Below are 15,013 nucleotides of genomic sequence, written 5' to 3' on the forward strand. Positions count from 1 at the left end.
CCTCCCTTTCCCTATCTCCCACAACTTGCTCTTTCTCCCCCAAGTTCGTTCTTTTCTAACCACAGATCTCCACACCAGAGTTCTAGCTGTTTAGTCTAACGAGAACACATCAGCAAGTGGCCATCTATTTTTTATTCAAAGACTTCCAGCAAGGGAGAGCCTGCTGTTTCCTGAGACCCCCCTTCCACTTTCGGAGAGCTCTGACAAACCTTTGTTAGATGCCTATTATGTCCAGGCACTGTGCCAAGAACTGGGAATACATAAAATTTTGTGAAAGTCAATTCCTGCCTTTCGACAACATGCAACCAAATAAATATATACAAAGTGATCTAGATTAAAACGGAGGAAAGGCACGGGGATTAAGGATTGGTGAAGGCTTGCTGTAAAAGGTGGGAATTTAAAGGAAACCAGGAAAGTCATGGATAAGGGGGAAGAAAAGTATTTTAGACATGGAGAACAAGCAAAGAAAATAGCTGGATTATTTTTTCCTATATAGACTCCAAATTTATCCCTCTGCATCTTCTATTTATTGCTCTTAATTCTACTCTCCAAAACAAGTGCATCCCCTCTTCTACATTATAGCTTTTCGAAGATTCTCTTTTGAAAGGTATCCTCCCCTAAATTTTCTCTAAGCTAAATCTCTCCAGTTTCTTCAGTAGATTCTTCAGTATCCTGATTTCTTTTCTCTGGACATTCTGTCCTGTCAATATCCATTTTAAAATATGTCCATAATAATATGGTACTTTAGATATGGTACAAGCCCAGTGGAACTTCACTTCTGTCAGGGATACCATGCTTTTCTTTCTTTCTTTTTTTTTATTTAATAGCCTTTTATTTACAGGTTATATGCATGGGTAACTTTACAGCATTAACAATTGCCAAACCTCTTGTTTCAGTTTTTCACCTCTTACCCCCCCCACCCCCTCCCCTAGATGACAGGATGACCAGTAGATGTTAAATATATTAAAATATAAATTAGATACACAATAAGTATACATGACCAAAACGTTAGTTTGCTGTACAAAAAGAATCAGACTCTGAAATATTGTACAATTAGCTTGTGAAGGAAATCAAAAATGCAGGTGTGCATAAATATAGGGATTGGGAATTCAATGTAATGGTTTTTAGTCATCTCCCAGAGTTCTTTTTCTGGACCATGCTTTTCTTAATATGCCCTATTCCCTTTATTGATTTTCTACCTACCAACTGTCCTCCCAAAAACCATAACTTTGATCTTTTTTTTAAAATTTAGGTTATATGTACATTTTTTTTTCATATTTCCCTGAGAGTCATTCTAGGAGAGAAAAATCAAGACAAAAGGGAAAAAATCCATGAAGGGAAGAAAAAAAAAAAAAAGGAAAATGGGGACAATTGTATGCCACATCTATCATAGTTTATCGTCATACAATCTTGTTGCTGTGTACAATGTTTTCTTGGTTCTGCTTGTTTTACTCAACATCGGTTCGTGTAAATCTTTCCAAGCTTTTAAAAATCAGCCTGTTCCATCATTTTTTAATAGAATGATAATATTCCATTATTTTCATATGCCATTCCCCAAATGATGGGAATCCATTCATTTTCCAATTCTCTGCCACCATAAAAAGAGCTGATATAAACATATTTGCACATGTGGATTCTTTTCCCTCTTTTATAATTTCTTTGGGATACAGACCCAGTAGTGGCACCATTGGATCAAAGAGTATACAGTTTTTATAACCCTTTGGGCATAATAACTTTGATCATATTTGATCCTTGGGAAGTTCCCTTCCTCCTGAAATGTGATTATGACTAAACATAATTCCTAAATTCTGAAATCTTACCTATCCTAACCTATCCAACCTTGCCACCTTCTCTGGACAAGCTCAGACTTCACTATTCACAGCCTTTTTAATACTCTTTGACAGGGAGTTCCTATTTCAGTCTTTACACACACTTTTTTACTATCCTCTGTTTTCATGACCATTCAAAAATGAGATGCTGGGTTTTTTGGTTTTGTTTTGTTTTACCTCTGTTGGGATCATTTTTCATTAGGACATTAACTAAACTCTTATATCCTTATTCTTAGACCCAGTCCTCAGCCTGACTCTTCAATACCACAGTACTATTTTCTTTTTGTCACTGCCACAAAAGCTGTCTTCCAATATACCCAAGTTCCAGCTGGAGGTGGGTTGGTGTAGAAATATGAATCCAGATTCCAGGACCATAGCCTCAAGAATGTCAGAAATGAATCCCTTCCAGAGTGGCAGGACCTGTACACTGACACACCATCCTTTATGCTAACACAGTGTAGAATAATGTATGACTCAGGGTTCCAGCTTCCCCATAGGTAAACAGGACATGGTTCCCTTGACCTACATTCCCCACTGGGGCCCTATCACCAAATTTGTCACCCTAAACCACACCTAAGGCTTTATCTAAAGGCAGCTAAAGAGCTGCCTGCTCTATATCCTATATTCCACCATTCCTTGAGGACATTCTTCCTTACCTCCTTTTTTCCCATTCTAGTCTAGTCCCCAATTCCCTCATCATTCTCTGGGTGTTCTAAAATTTGTCTTTCCTAAAATATGGTGCTAGTACTTTAAGCTATGATCTTTCCAGGGAAGAGTATAGTAGGACTATCACTCCCTCTCTTTTGAGTATTTATTCTTATTTTTAGACCTGTGATTCCATTAAATGGAGGAAGCTTTTAGTGAAGAAACTTCCTCTACCAAAGCAATTGTTCTGTAAATTAGAATTTTAGAGAATTACCTTGAACTTAATAATTATATGACTTGCCTCAGTTCAACAGAAGTGAGTGTTGACCCAGGTCTTCCTGATTCCAAGGCCTGTTCTCTAACCATCCGGCCATGTTGTTTTCTGGACATTGTATCTTAAATATATCTTAAGATTTTTACTGATTCATATTGATCCTAAAACTGAGGCTCAGCAAAGTTAATGACTAGGCCAATACTCACATAGTAAACAACAGAATCAGATTCTGAACTCAGGTCTTCTGACTCCAAATCCAATATTATTCCCACTTTACTATACTGCATCCATTAAAAAAACTTAAAACAAATCCAAAAACCAAGCTGCTTTTTCTGGCACAAAATCAAGCTCTTCAGATTACAACTGACATTGCCTATTTCATGAAGACGCTGTGTGTGAATGTGATATGTACCCAGACTATGTGCTTATCTTCCAGTTATTCCTTACTTCTGGACCTAAAGTTAGTGATAAATAAGAGAATGGAGTAGGTAAATTTAACATTGCTTCACTAGGAGTCTTGGGGAGTATGCTCTTGAAATGGACAGGAAGTCATTTAGTGGGCAAGAAGAAGGCATAAGTTTTGGGTGTTGTGCAGGTTTGGGATTGTCTTCCTCTCATTTGAATTTCCTGGTCACTGTGGATAACTGAGGCAATCAAGGACTGCTATTAGAACTAGAGCTGCTGATTGTCACATGGGCCAGTGTAAGCAAAGGGAGCAGCAAAACCCGATGTGGTGACAGCTGTTAATTGTCATGATCCAAGGCCATGTGGCTAATAACTGTGGCTTTCAGAGATAAGAATGAAGAGGTTCTTGGGAAAGACATTGGAGCAGAAGAAAAGACCACCCATAATTGGCAGCATCTATTGAAAATCTTGTCAGTTGGTAAACAAGGTTGAGAGAATTTTTCTTTCCCTACTCGCCTTGGCTTCTCTATGAAGAAGATGGAAAGTATACCATGTAACAGAAAGAATATGAACATAGCCACAGTCTTATCAGGAGAGCCACACTTAGAAATGTATTGAGCCTGGCAAGGTAAGTCAAAAGTTTCAAAAGCTTAGTGCAATTTTAAGTTCTAATAGCTTAAAAGCCCCAGGGTGTTTCCAAAATCTTAGTGCAGTTTAAAACTAAGACTTTTGGGACACTCTCTGGTAGGATCTTTAAAAAGCCCAAAGAAAGAATCAGACCTCTGCTTGGCCTCGATAGGAAGATGATTACCGATAACAGGAGGCATTTTTTGATTTGTTTCTGTTTTCTCTGCAGAAGAAGATGGCCTTTACACAGGAAATGAGAGGAGGAAATGATAAATAAGGAGTTAATATACAAAGTAAGTGATTAGGTAGAGAGCATTGAGCTACCTGTGATGAAATTAAGTCCCTTGATCCAAATGACCTTATATCTTTGGGTTCTAAAAGAACTAGTAGATGTGATTACTTGATGTAACTTGTATTTGGAAGATCATGAAAAACATGAAAGGTGAACCACAAAACTTAAGAAGGGCAAATATTACTAATTTTCTTCTAGTAAAGGGAAGAGAACATGTGTAAACTATAGATCAATAAGCTTGACTTGGATTCCCATAAAAATTCTAGAAAAGATTATTTAAAGAGATGCTTGATAAACATCTAATAGAAGGAATTCTGGTTATAAAGAACTGGTCTGACTTCTTCAAGAACAAGTTGTGCCAGACTAACCTGTGGAGGGCCGGAACTTTGGAGAAATATACTTGAAACAAGGATTCTTACAACGAGGTGTTAACTCAGTGGAATTGATGAGATGATGGTTCTTTAGTGTTGGAATCCTTACAAAGTGTTAAGTCATTAGAATTGATAGAGACAATAATTATCTAATTTAGCATGGTTCAGTATGATTGATCTGATCCTACAAGGAGATGTTACGGACCAGAACTTGAAACAAGGTACTAAGTGGAATTGAGGAGATAATGTTTAAATCTAGTTAAGAATCGATTTAATCCTACAACAAATAATGGTTTCCCAGTGATATAATGATTGGTGTGTACTCAGTGTACAAGCAAATGTATAAGCAAGAAGCTCTCAGGGTCAGGCACAGAAGCCCACTCTTGGAGGCGGAGACAGAATCATTCCATATTCCACCTTTGTGCTGGCTGGAGACATTCGGAGGGAGCTAGGGGCTGAAGCTCAAGACTTTGAAGGATACGATAAAGGACTGGATTTAACTCCTGGCTGTATTTGGGGTGATTATTACTTTGAACCAAAACTAAGGCTGCCTCCAGAAAACCTCCCCAAGAAACCTGCTCCCAGAGAATGATTATATTATACAAAAGAAGAGAACACCACATTTTGACGTCTGAATTTGGGACTGACGGGACACTAAGCTCAGTGGAAAAGCCTCTGATCCTGATTCCAGTGGAAAAGTCTCCTCAACCCAGAAATTAGGGCAAGTACAAGAAAGAAATTTTGTTAAAAGAGTTAAAATAGAATTTCAGTGAAGATGGGATAGATGTTTAGAAAATAGCCTTCTGTTTCTGTTCAAGGAAAATGTTTAGAGAGCATTGTCAAGGTTATGGAAAGCCAAGGTTTGATTATAATTTTGGAGCAGATCACTGAACTTTTAGAAACTGTAAAGTACATATGTCCTTGGTTCTCTACGGAAAAAGAATTGGATCTTTTGGTTCAAAGTAATAATCACCCCAAATACAGCCAGGAGTTAAAATCTAGTCCTTTATTGTGTCCTTTAAAGTCTTGAGCTTCAGCCCCTGGCTCCCTCTGAATGTCTCCAGCCAATACAAAGGTGGAATATGGAATGATTCTGTCTCCGCCTCCAAGAGTGGGCTTCTATGCCTGGCCCTGAGAGCTTCTTGCTTATACACTTGCTTGTACACTGAGTACACACCAATCATTATATCACTGGGAAAACATTATTTGTTGTAGGATTAAATCAATTCTTAACTAGATTTAAACATTATCTCCTCAATTCCACTTAGTACCTTGTTTCAAGTTCTGGCCCGTAACATCTCCTTGTAGGATCAGATCAATCATACTGAACTATGCTAAATTAGATAATTATTGTCTCTATCAATTCTAATGACTTAACACTTTGTAAGGATTCCAACATCTCCCGCTTTCTTTTGATTTAGAACATAAGGTGGTCATGACCTCCCTGACTTGTCAAGGAAGTGAGAATCCCCAAAAGAGAGTGATCATGCCTTCCCTGACTGCTCAAAAAAGAAGTGAAAACATCATAAAAAGAAGGTGGTCACACCTTCCCTGACATCTCAGGAAGGGAGATGAAAACACCAAAGGAAATGGGAAATCAAATCAGATTAGTGGGTTTCTGAAGGGGGTCATTTGAAACAGGTATACATAAATCCATCAATATGTGAGGCATTACACATAATTACATAATTACATAGCAATATAACACAGGCTAGTAGTAATGTAACAAATAACATGAATCAACATGAGAATTTATACATGTCCATAAGTCCTAGAAATAGTCCAAAAGGAATCCATTGTCCATTAGTTCATGTGCCAGGAATCCAATAAATTCTGTAAGATTTGAAGTATTGCAATAGTCTCATCAACAATTTTTCATCTCAGGGAATCCAATGATTCCTGCTGGTTTTCAAGTCCTAGAAAGAGTTTCATTTTGTGTTAGGGAATCCAATGATTCCTGAACATTTTAAAATTCTTTTAACAGTCTCATTGTCAGCTATGCTCTTTCAGTGTCAGGTGTTTCTTAAATCTCCTTTGTTTTGAGGTTTTTCTCTTTTTCTGTTTCTTTCTGATGGACAAGGCGAATATGGCTCATTGGCACCCATCTGATTCCCTCTCCATCTGTTTCCTTCTCTATCTGTAGGAACATAAGCAAACCCTCTCTCCCAGGCAGTTAACCTATCTAATTCCCTTCTATTTACCACTTTTGGGATTTCTCCTCATCATCTGGCAATTATATTGGAGCTGTTTCCACTGGATACTGCCCTGTTGGTTTAAAAAGCCTGGATTCTTCCCAGCTGTAATCCCTTGATGCTATCTCATTGCTTTTCTGTTGACAGGACAGGAGATTACATGATCTCTTTGTGCCATGTGATTAATTTTAGGCTGATTGATCACATCAGAGTCCTAACCTTCTAAAGACTCTCTGGGTGTAACCTCAGCTGCTATCATGCCCCACCTGTCTTTTGATTGATATCTTGGGGCTGGGCCCTGCCTCTCATTTCCCTGTGTCAGTCTACATTCAGAGGCCCAGTGAAAGCCTTGGTTACATTTTGGACATGGAGTTTTGGGCTTTCTCTCACCTTATCTTCTTATTCTATCTCCATATCTACAGTGAGCTCTCAAATGTCCCAACTTTTTCACACTGAAAACATCGACGAGTTTCTCTAGAATTCATTTGCCAAGAAGGACCCTGTCTTTCCATGTTCATCATAATTTGGGTATAATAAGCATTTGTGCCCACTGTGGCACAGCATCTTATGATCTCCTTTAAAGGAGCATCTTTGTCTAGTCCCCATATAATTCTTTTGCAAACCTCATTAGCATTTTCCTTAGCCAGATGTCTGGTCATTATTTCTGTAGCTGCATTATCTCCAATAGTTCTTATTATAGCTGTTTGCAAACGTCCCACAAAATCTGCAAAAGGTTCATTGGGACCTTGCTCTATTTTTGTGAAGGCTTCCCCTCATTCTTTTTGTCCTGGGAGGGAACCCCAAGCTTTTATTGCAGCCTTAGAAATTTGCTCATACATTGGTATGGAATAATAAATCTGTTCTGAATTCTCTCCATACTGACCTTCACTAGCTAGTTGGTCAAAAGCTATTTGTACATTAGTTCCTGTTTGCCTAATGTGTTGGGCTTGAATCCTACATAATTCATGAAACTCCAAAAGCCACAACAAATTTTGTCCAGGTTCTAAACATGTCCTAACTATGGATTTCCAATCATTTGGGGTTAAGATTTTATAAGACAAATTATTTAGTAACATTTTAACATAAGATGATGTAGCCCCATAAAGAGTGCAACCCTTTTTCAAATCCTTAATTTTTTCCAAATTAAAAAGAGTGTATTTTCTCCCTTTTTGACCTGAAGAGTCGAGTTCTTCAATCATAGGATATGCATTTATAAAATCAGATATATCTTCTCCTTCATTTTTTGCCTTAATCAATGCCTTTTCTAATCTTGTCATATTCTGCTTCACAGGAGATGCTGATTGTGTTTCTGCCTCTCCCCTTCTTCCTTCTTCCTCCACCCATGAAGGGTTAATTGAGGGGAGAGGGTGATGAGATGTGGAATGATCTAATTTCTCCTGCTGTGAAGTATCACACTCAAAATTGTATTTAACTCCATTCTTATCTGATTCTTCCTCCTTTTCACCTAGTTTAGTTGGCACCTCCCCTTCCTGCTCTTTTTTCATTCTAATACTTATATAATTTTTTATAGCCAGTTGTATTAAATTGTATGTATTAAGTGTATCTTTGGAAATTGAGTCAGGTCCATTTTTATTGCAGAATTGACAAAGATCCTCTTCTACTAATTTCCACTCCATTGAGTTTGGATTAGAATTGTAGTATTCACCTAGTTGTTCTCCTACAAATTTCCACTCATTTGGATCCAATTCTTTTTCCGTAGAGAACCAAGGACATATGTACTTTACAATTTCTAAAAGTTCAGTGATCTGCTTCAAAATTATAATCAAACCTTGGCTTTCCATAACCTTGACAATGCTCTTTAAACATTTTCCTTGAATAGAAACAGAAGGCTATTTTCTAAACATCTGTCCCATCTTAGCTGAAATTCTACTTTAATTCTTTTAACAAAATTTCTTTCTTGTACTCGTCCTAATTTCTGGGTTGAGGAGACTTTTCCACTGGAATCAGGATCAGAGGCTTTTCCACTGAGCTCAGTGTCCCGTCAGTCCCAAATTCAGACGTCAAAATGTGGTGTTCTCTTCTTTTGTATAATATAATCATTCTCTAGGAGCAGGTTTCTTGGGGAGGTTTTCTGGAGGCAGCCTTAGTTTTGGTTCAAAGTAATAATCACCCCAAATACAGCCAGGAGTTAAAATCCAGTCCTTTATTGTGTTCTTCAAAGTCTTGAGCTTCAGGCTCTAGCTTCCTCCAAATGTCCCCAGTCAGCACAAAGGTGGAATGACTTTGTCTCCGCCTCCGAGAGTGGGCCCTGGCCTGGCCCTGAGAGTTTCTTGCTTATATGCTGTACACTGAGTACACACCAATCATTATATCACTGGGAAACCATTATTTGTTGTAGGATTAAACCAATTCTAAACTAGATTTAAACATTGTCTCCTCAATTCCACTTAGTACCTTGTTTCAAGTTCTGGCCCATAACATCTCCTTGTGCTATCAGATCAGATCAATCATACTGAACCTTGCTAAATTAGATAATTATTGTCTCTATCAATTCTAATGACTTAACACTTTGTAAGGATTCCAACACTTTAGTATACATATACTTAGTACTTAGCATGGTGATATAACGGTTCTTTAAGTTCACACATAATTTAAGGGCTAAGAAAAACAGAAAAGAGACATTCAATTTTTGGCCATTCTCCTGTTGCCTCTCATGCCTCCTAAAATCAAGACTGGGCCAGAATAAAGACTCTAGACTCTATTCCTGATCATTCTCATGGTGTCTATTCTGATGAGACCAAGGCCTGTCCGAAGGATCTCCAGAAAGCTAGCCTGAACATTACACTAATCTCATTTCATTTTTTGAACAGAATTACTAATCAAGGAAGGGAGAACTGCAGAAAGAGTTTATCTAGAATTTGACCAAACTTTTCATAAAGTATCTCACACTACTCTTGTGGAGATGGAGAGATATGAATTAATGATAATGTAATCAGATGGAGTTAATATGGAATGTGTGGTCATTCTTCAAGAGTAGTTATTAAAGATTTAATTTTAATGTGGCAGGACATGTCTAATGGAGTAACCCAGTATAATCCAGTACTCTTAGAGGCTGTTGATTGATTTCACTCAGAACATGGCACACACTGAGACTGTAATCAGATAAACCTGAATTTAAATCTGACCTCAGAATTTACTTGCTATATAATCCATAGCAAGTCACTTAACCTCTTTTTGCCTCAACCAGTGCTCCTGGTTCAACCCTTGGGAAACAAAAGAATTGATTCCTATTCTACATGTCAACCCTTTAAATACAGTTATGTCACCCTGAGTGGTTTTCCCCAGAATAAATGTATCCAGTTTGTTCAACCAGTCTACAGATATTATAGATTCAATGTCTTTCACTATCCTAGGTGAGTTTCCCTGAACACTTTCCGTCTCTTACTGTTTTTCCTCAGCTGTGAAATGGGGATACTAATAACATGTACTTCAAAGGGTTGTTGTAAAGATCAAATAAGATAAATATTTGTGAAAAGGACCTAGCACAGTGACTGGAATATAGCAGGTGCTATTTAAATGTGCATTCCCTTCTCTCCCCAGCACCCAGTTAAAATTTTTATCAGTGATTTGGTTAAAGTCACTCAGATTTGTAAATGACATCAAGTTGAAAGAAGAAGCTAAAACACAGAATGACAGAGTAAATATTCCAAAAGACCTTGACAAGTAAAAACATTGGGCTAAATCTTCTAAGACGAAATTCAATAGAGATAAATGTAAATGTTGTATTTAACATACCAAACCCCCCACAAATTAGCTATACAAATTTGTATATATTATACAAATATTAGATGTGGAGGTATGGAGTTTTCATTGACTGCAAACTTAATCAAAATTAGCAGTATGATAGGAAAACCAAAAAAATCTAATGTGATCTTATGTTGTATCAAGAGGGAGTCCAGTATTATGGAGTCCCAGGATACTTTGCCTTTGTCAGCCTTTATCTGGACTATTGCATTCTGGGCACCGCAGTTCAGGAAAGATATTAATAAGAGGGAGAGTGTTCAGGGAAAGTCACCTAAGGTAGTGAAAGACATTGAATCTATAACATCTGAAGATTGGTTGAAAAAACTGGATACATTTATTCTGGGGAAAAACAATCAGGGTGACATAACTATATTTAAAGGGTTGACATGTAGAATAGGAATCAATTCTTTTCTTTCCTGAGAGCTGGATCAGGAGCATTGGGCAGAAATTTCCAGGAGGACAGTTTAGGCTCAACGTGGGGAAAAACTTCCTAACAATTATAGCATCTCAAAGTGGAAAGAGGTAGCCTAGAAAGGGGATGTTTTTCCCTTCCTTGGGAGGGCTTTAAGTAATAGAAGCTGGATGACTTGTTTGGTGTAATCATAATGGAGATTCCTTTGGTAGATGAGGCTGATGGAATTCATTCTGCCTCTCAATCCTACTTGAAAACTAATCGCTGTTTTGGATTCATTCTCCATCTTATTCCCTCAATAATCCTTGGATGCCTATATTGACATACTTGATGTGGGAATATATTTTTAAGAAGGCTTTGGGAAATGGCTGAAAGGAAAATGACCCCTTGCAGGAGTGCATTATCTTTTTATTTCCATATCTGCTATTTCCATCAAATTTTGAGGGCATAATATTTGACTATATCAGTCTTGTGAATAATAGTAGTCCTGGGTTATGACTATAGAAGAATCTATGTGGAGGTAGAGACTCTAGAGAAGTAGATTTTAGAGCTTTGATATTGTGAACAATAAAATATTGTTGAGTAACATGCCTGAGCTAAGCCTAAATAGTTTCTGATAGTGACCAGGCAGAACACTGCTACCTTTTAGGGGCCTGTTCCCACATACCTCACGAAGAACTGAGGCAGAAATTGGGCAAGTGTATCAAGAGTATCAAAAGTATCAAGTGTATCAAACTTCCTGATGGGGAATTCAGATATTACAGCCACTTGATGGATAATGATTCAAAGACTTGCAGTCATCCTCTGCCTTCCATCTTCAGGAAGATGGCACACCATTACTAGAGTGCCCCAAGTATCACATGAGAGTCAACAAAGTGTTATATGTGTAAATCTTCTTTCCAATTAACCTGTTAATTCCTAGAGAGCAAGGATTATTTCTAATATGAGATATGGCTATAATGGTAATGAGATAGTTTTAGATAAACAAGTCAGAAGTTATATGTGCAGGTAAGTACTGTCTCCTTCAAAATTGTCATCTTGGAATACCATATGTATCCTAGTTGCTTAAAGCATTTCTAGAATTTATCTCTTTGAGACTCGGTTTCTTGGTCATTAAAATGGACTAAGTAATCTCTAATGTCCTTTTCAGATCCAGAACCTTCAACATTTTTGTGACCATCCTTAGTATTGGCAAATATGTCCTCTTGAATCAAAATTTTGGAAATGTCCAACAGTCAGTTAAAGCCAAGAAAAGGATGTGATCAAGCCAGGAAATGTTGTTTGCCTGGAATGGGAGCCGAGTTTGATTATTCATGTACGCCATAAATTGGCCCAGGTGATTACCAAAAAGCATTCCAGGAATGCTCTGAGCAATGGCAGTATCATTGAAATAAATATGTATAGCTTCTCAATAGAACAACTTTGAATGTAACAACATTCATGTAGACAGATGAGCTCTAGGATATTAACTTAGAAAAATTTCTCTCGATGTGCTTTATGTCCTTACAGTGAGTGACCCAAGATGAATAGGAGATGGCTAATAGGAATAACTAGGGATTGGAATGTCAGTATATTTTTCTAGCTAAGCAATTATTTATTTATTTATTTTTGCTGAGGCAGTTGGGGTTAAGTGACTTGCCCAGGGTCACACAGCTAGGAAGTGTTAAGATTTGAACTCAGGTCCTCCTAACATCAGGGCTGGTGCTCTATCCACTGCACCACCTAGCTGCCCCTAGCAATTATTCTTTTCTTCTGGATGAAGGTTAAATGTATTTTTCTTCTAGATTTAGGGAGGGGAAGTGGTGATGAGACAGTCTGGTGGGAGAGAAAGTAGAAATGACATTTTGATTATAGTCTCTTTCTACATCCCTAATGATTTAACATTCTTGAGGGAGCTTAGCAAGTCTTTATTCATTTACTTATCTTCCTGAGTTCAAATCTAACCTCACACACTTACTATGTGACTCTGGACAAGTTACTTAACCCTGTTTGCCTCCAGTATTCTTGCCAAGAAAACTCCAAACGATGTCACAGAGTCAGACATGACTGAAAACAACTGAACAAGAACATCTTCATGGATCTCTGCATTCACCTTAATCCAGTATTTCTACCCATTTTACTTTCTGTTATCTTTGAGAGACCATCTCTCTGAATATTTCTATTCTGCTTCAGTCTGTCTCTGTACCTGCATCTTGTGTTCTTCTTGCTTAGATCTACAGAGATGAGGATTAGTCTAATTCATCCTAATATGATAAAACTGTTTGTAAACTATACCTAGCCCTTTGGAATAGACCATAGTAGGAGAAGGAGGAGGAATAAAAAAGGAGGAAGAATAAAGACTTGGTGGGATGGTGGAAATAACTTTAAATTTAGTATCAAAAGACAGGTTAAAATCCTGATTCTGTTACTTGTTACAATGTATGAGCTTGCACAAGTTGCTTTTCATCTTTTTGTGCTACAAAAATTTAGAGTTTGAAGGGCTCTTAGAAGCGATATATCACGACCTGTAACTGAACAAAAATTTTCTCTACAATAAAGCTAAAATCAACTTTTGATTAAAGACTTCCAGTATCAAGGACTCCACTTCTTCCCAAGAAAATCATTTTTGACTAGCTCTAATTGTTAGAACTTTTTTCTAACATTAGGAGGTAAATCTGTGTCTTTGCAACCTCTACCCCTTTTTCTGATTTCTGTCCTTGTGGGACTAAGCAGAATAAGTAACAATCGTCATCCAAATAACAATCTTTAAATAACTTGAAGATAATTATCACGCAACCTTTCTCCCATGTCTCTCTAAGTCTATCTTCTTCAACCAATCCTCAAATGATATGAATTTCAGATCTTTCACTTTACTTGTTACTGGATATTTTCTAACATCTCCTCCTCTCTCCAGCCCCTTGTTCCCACCAAAACTGCCTCAGGTTCAGCAATATTCTGAGGGCTTCAAGAGTACTTTGGATCTTTAAATCCAACTCTTATAAGAAATGGAAAATGAATTCCACAGAGGGGAAGAGATAAAAAACTCATATCACTATATTTGTAGCTCAAAGCTAATTAGAGATTATTAGAACCAAGGCCCATTTTACAGATGAAGAAGATAAAGTGATTTGCCCGGAATCTTATAGTTTAAGTCAGTGGCACAGGATGGGATCATAGGACTTGGAGCCTGAAAATCATCCTAATTCCCTTGCTTTGTAGATAAACCTGAAGCTTCAAGGCAGGAATTATTCAAGCAATTGAGTAATATGGACACTACTCAAATATAGGCCTTCTGACTCCAAATCTAGAGTTCAGTATTACCTCTTCAGAAGGAGAGAAAGAATGAATACTTGTGTGGTCAGTATCTTGGAATGCAAGAATCTTGGGGTCTCAACTCCTTATCTCCAAAATAAGGAGGGGTCATAATGGTCTAGATTTTATCTAAGACCCCTTTCAAGATTTAATTTCTAAAATCATTTTATAGTATCTGAGGGAGGGAATGTAGAAAGGAAAAAGGGACTCAAGAAAAGAGTGCCTAGGATTTAGCATTGAAGAATATTTATAATTAGAAAGGTTAGTGGGAAGAGTGTATATTGAAAAGAGCATTAAATGTGGGTTTGAATCCTGCTCTGACTGTGACCTTAAGTAAACTACTTAATCTCCCTTAGCCTGTTCCCTCATCCTCACATACTTCACAGTGTTGGTAGGAAGATTAAATAAAACAATGCAGGTAACCATACTTTGCAAATCTTAAAGCATTACATAAATATGTTATTTTCAGGAAAGGTGGCACAAAAAGAACAATAAAAGGTAGAAGAGGAAAAAATATGGGAGTTGTGGTACAGAGGAGACTGTGTGATACAGTGGAAAGATCGTTGAATTTGGAGAGTAAGAACTATTACTTCAAACTTATTAGCTATGTTGTCTTGGCCCAATCATTTAGTCTTCCTCGGGCTGATTTCTCATAAAATGAAGGATCTCTGAAATAGTTTCTGACATCCCTTCCAGCATTAGACTTATGATTCTATGGCCAGTGTTACCGGGGAAAGGACAAAAGATGGGAGAGAAGTTTTTTGGCTATCAAATGTAGCTATGTCCAAAATGTAAAGGGTAAAAGATGGAACAATGAAGATGATCCTTTCTGCCTCCAAATTATATGCTCCTATAGAACTGGATATCTGACTCCCTGTGAAATGCAAGGACAAAGGTTTGGGAAGGACCT

The sequence above is a fragment of the Sarcophilus harrisii genome, chromosome 4 (assembly GCF_902635505.1).
Source record: "Sarcophilus harrisii chromosome 4, mSarHar1.11, whole genome shotgun sequence".
NCBI classification, from domain to species: domain Eukaryota; kingdom Metazoa; phylum Chordata; class Mammalia; order Dasyuromorphia; family Dasyuridae; genus Sarcophilus; species Sarcophilus harrisii.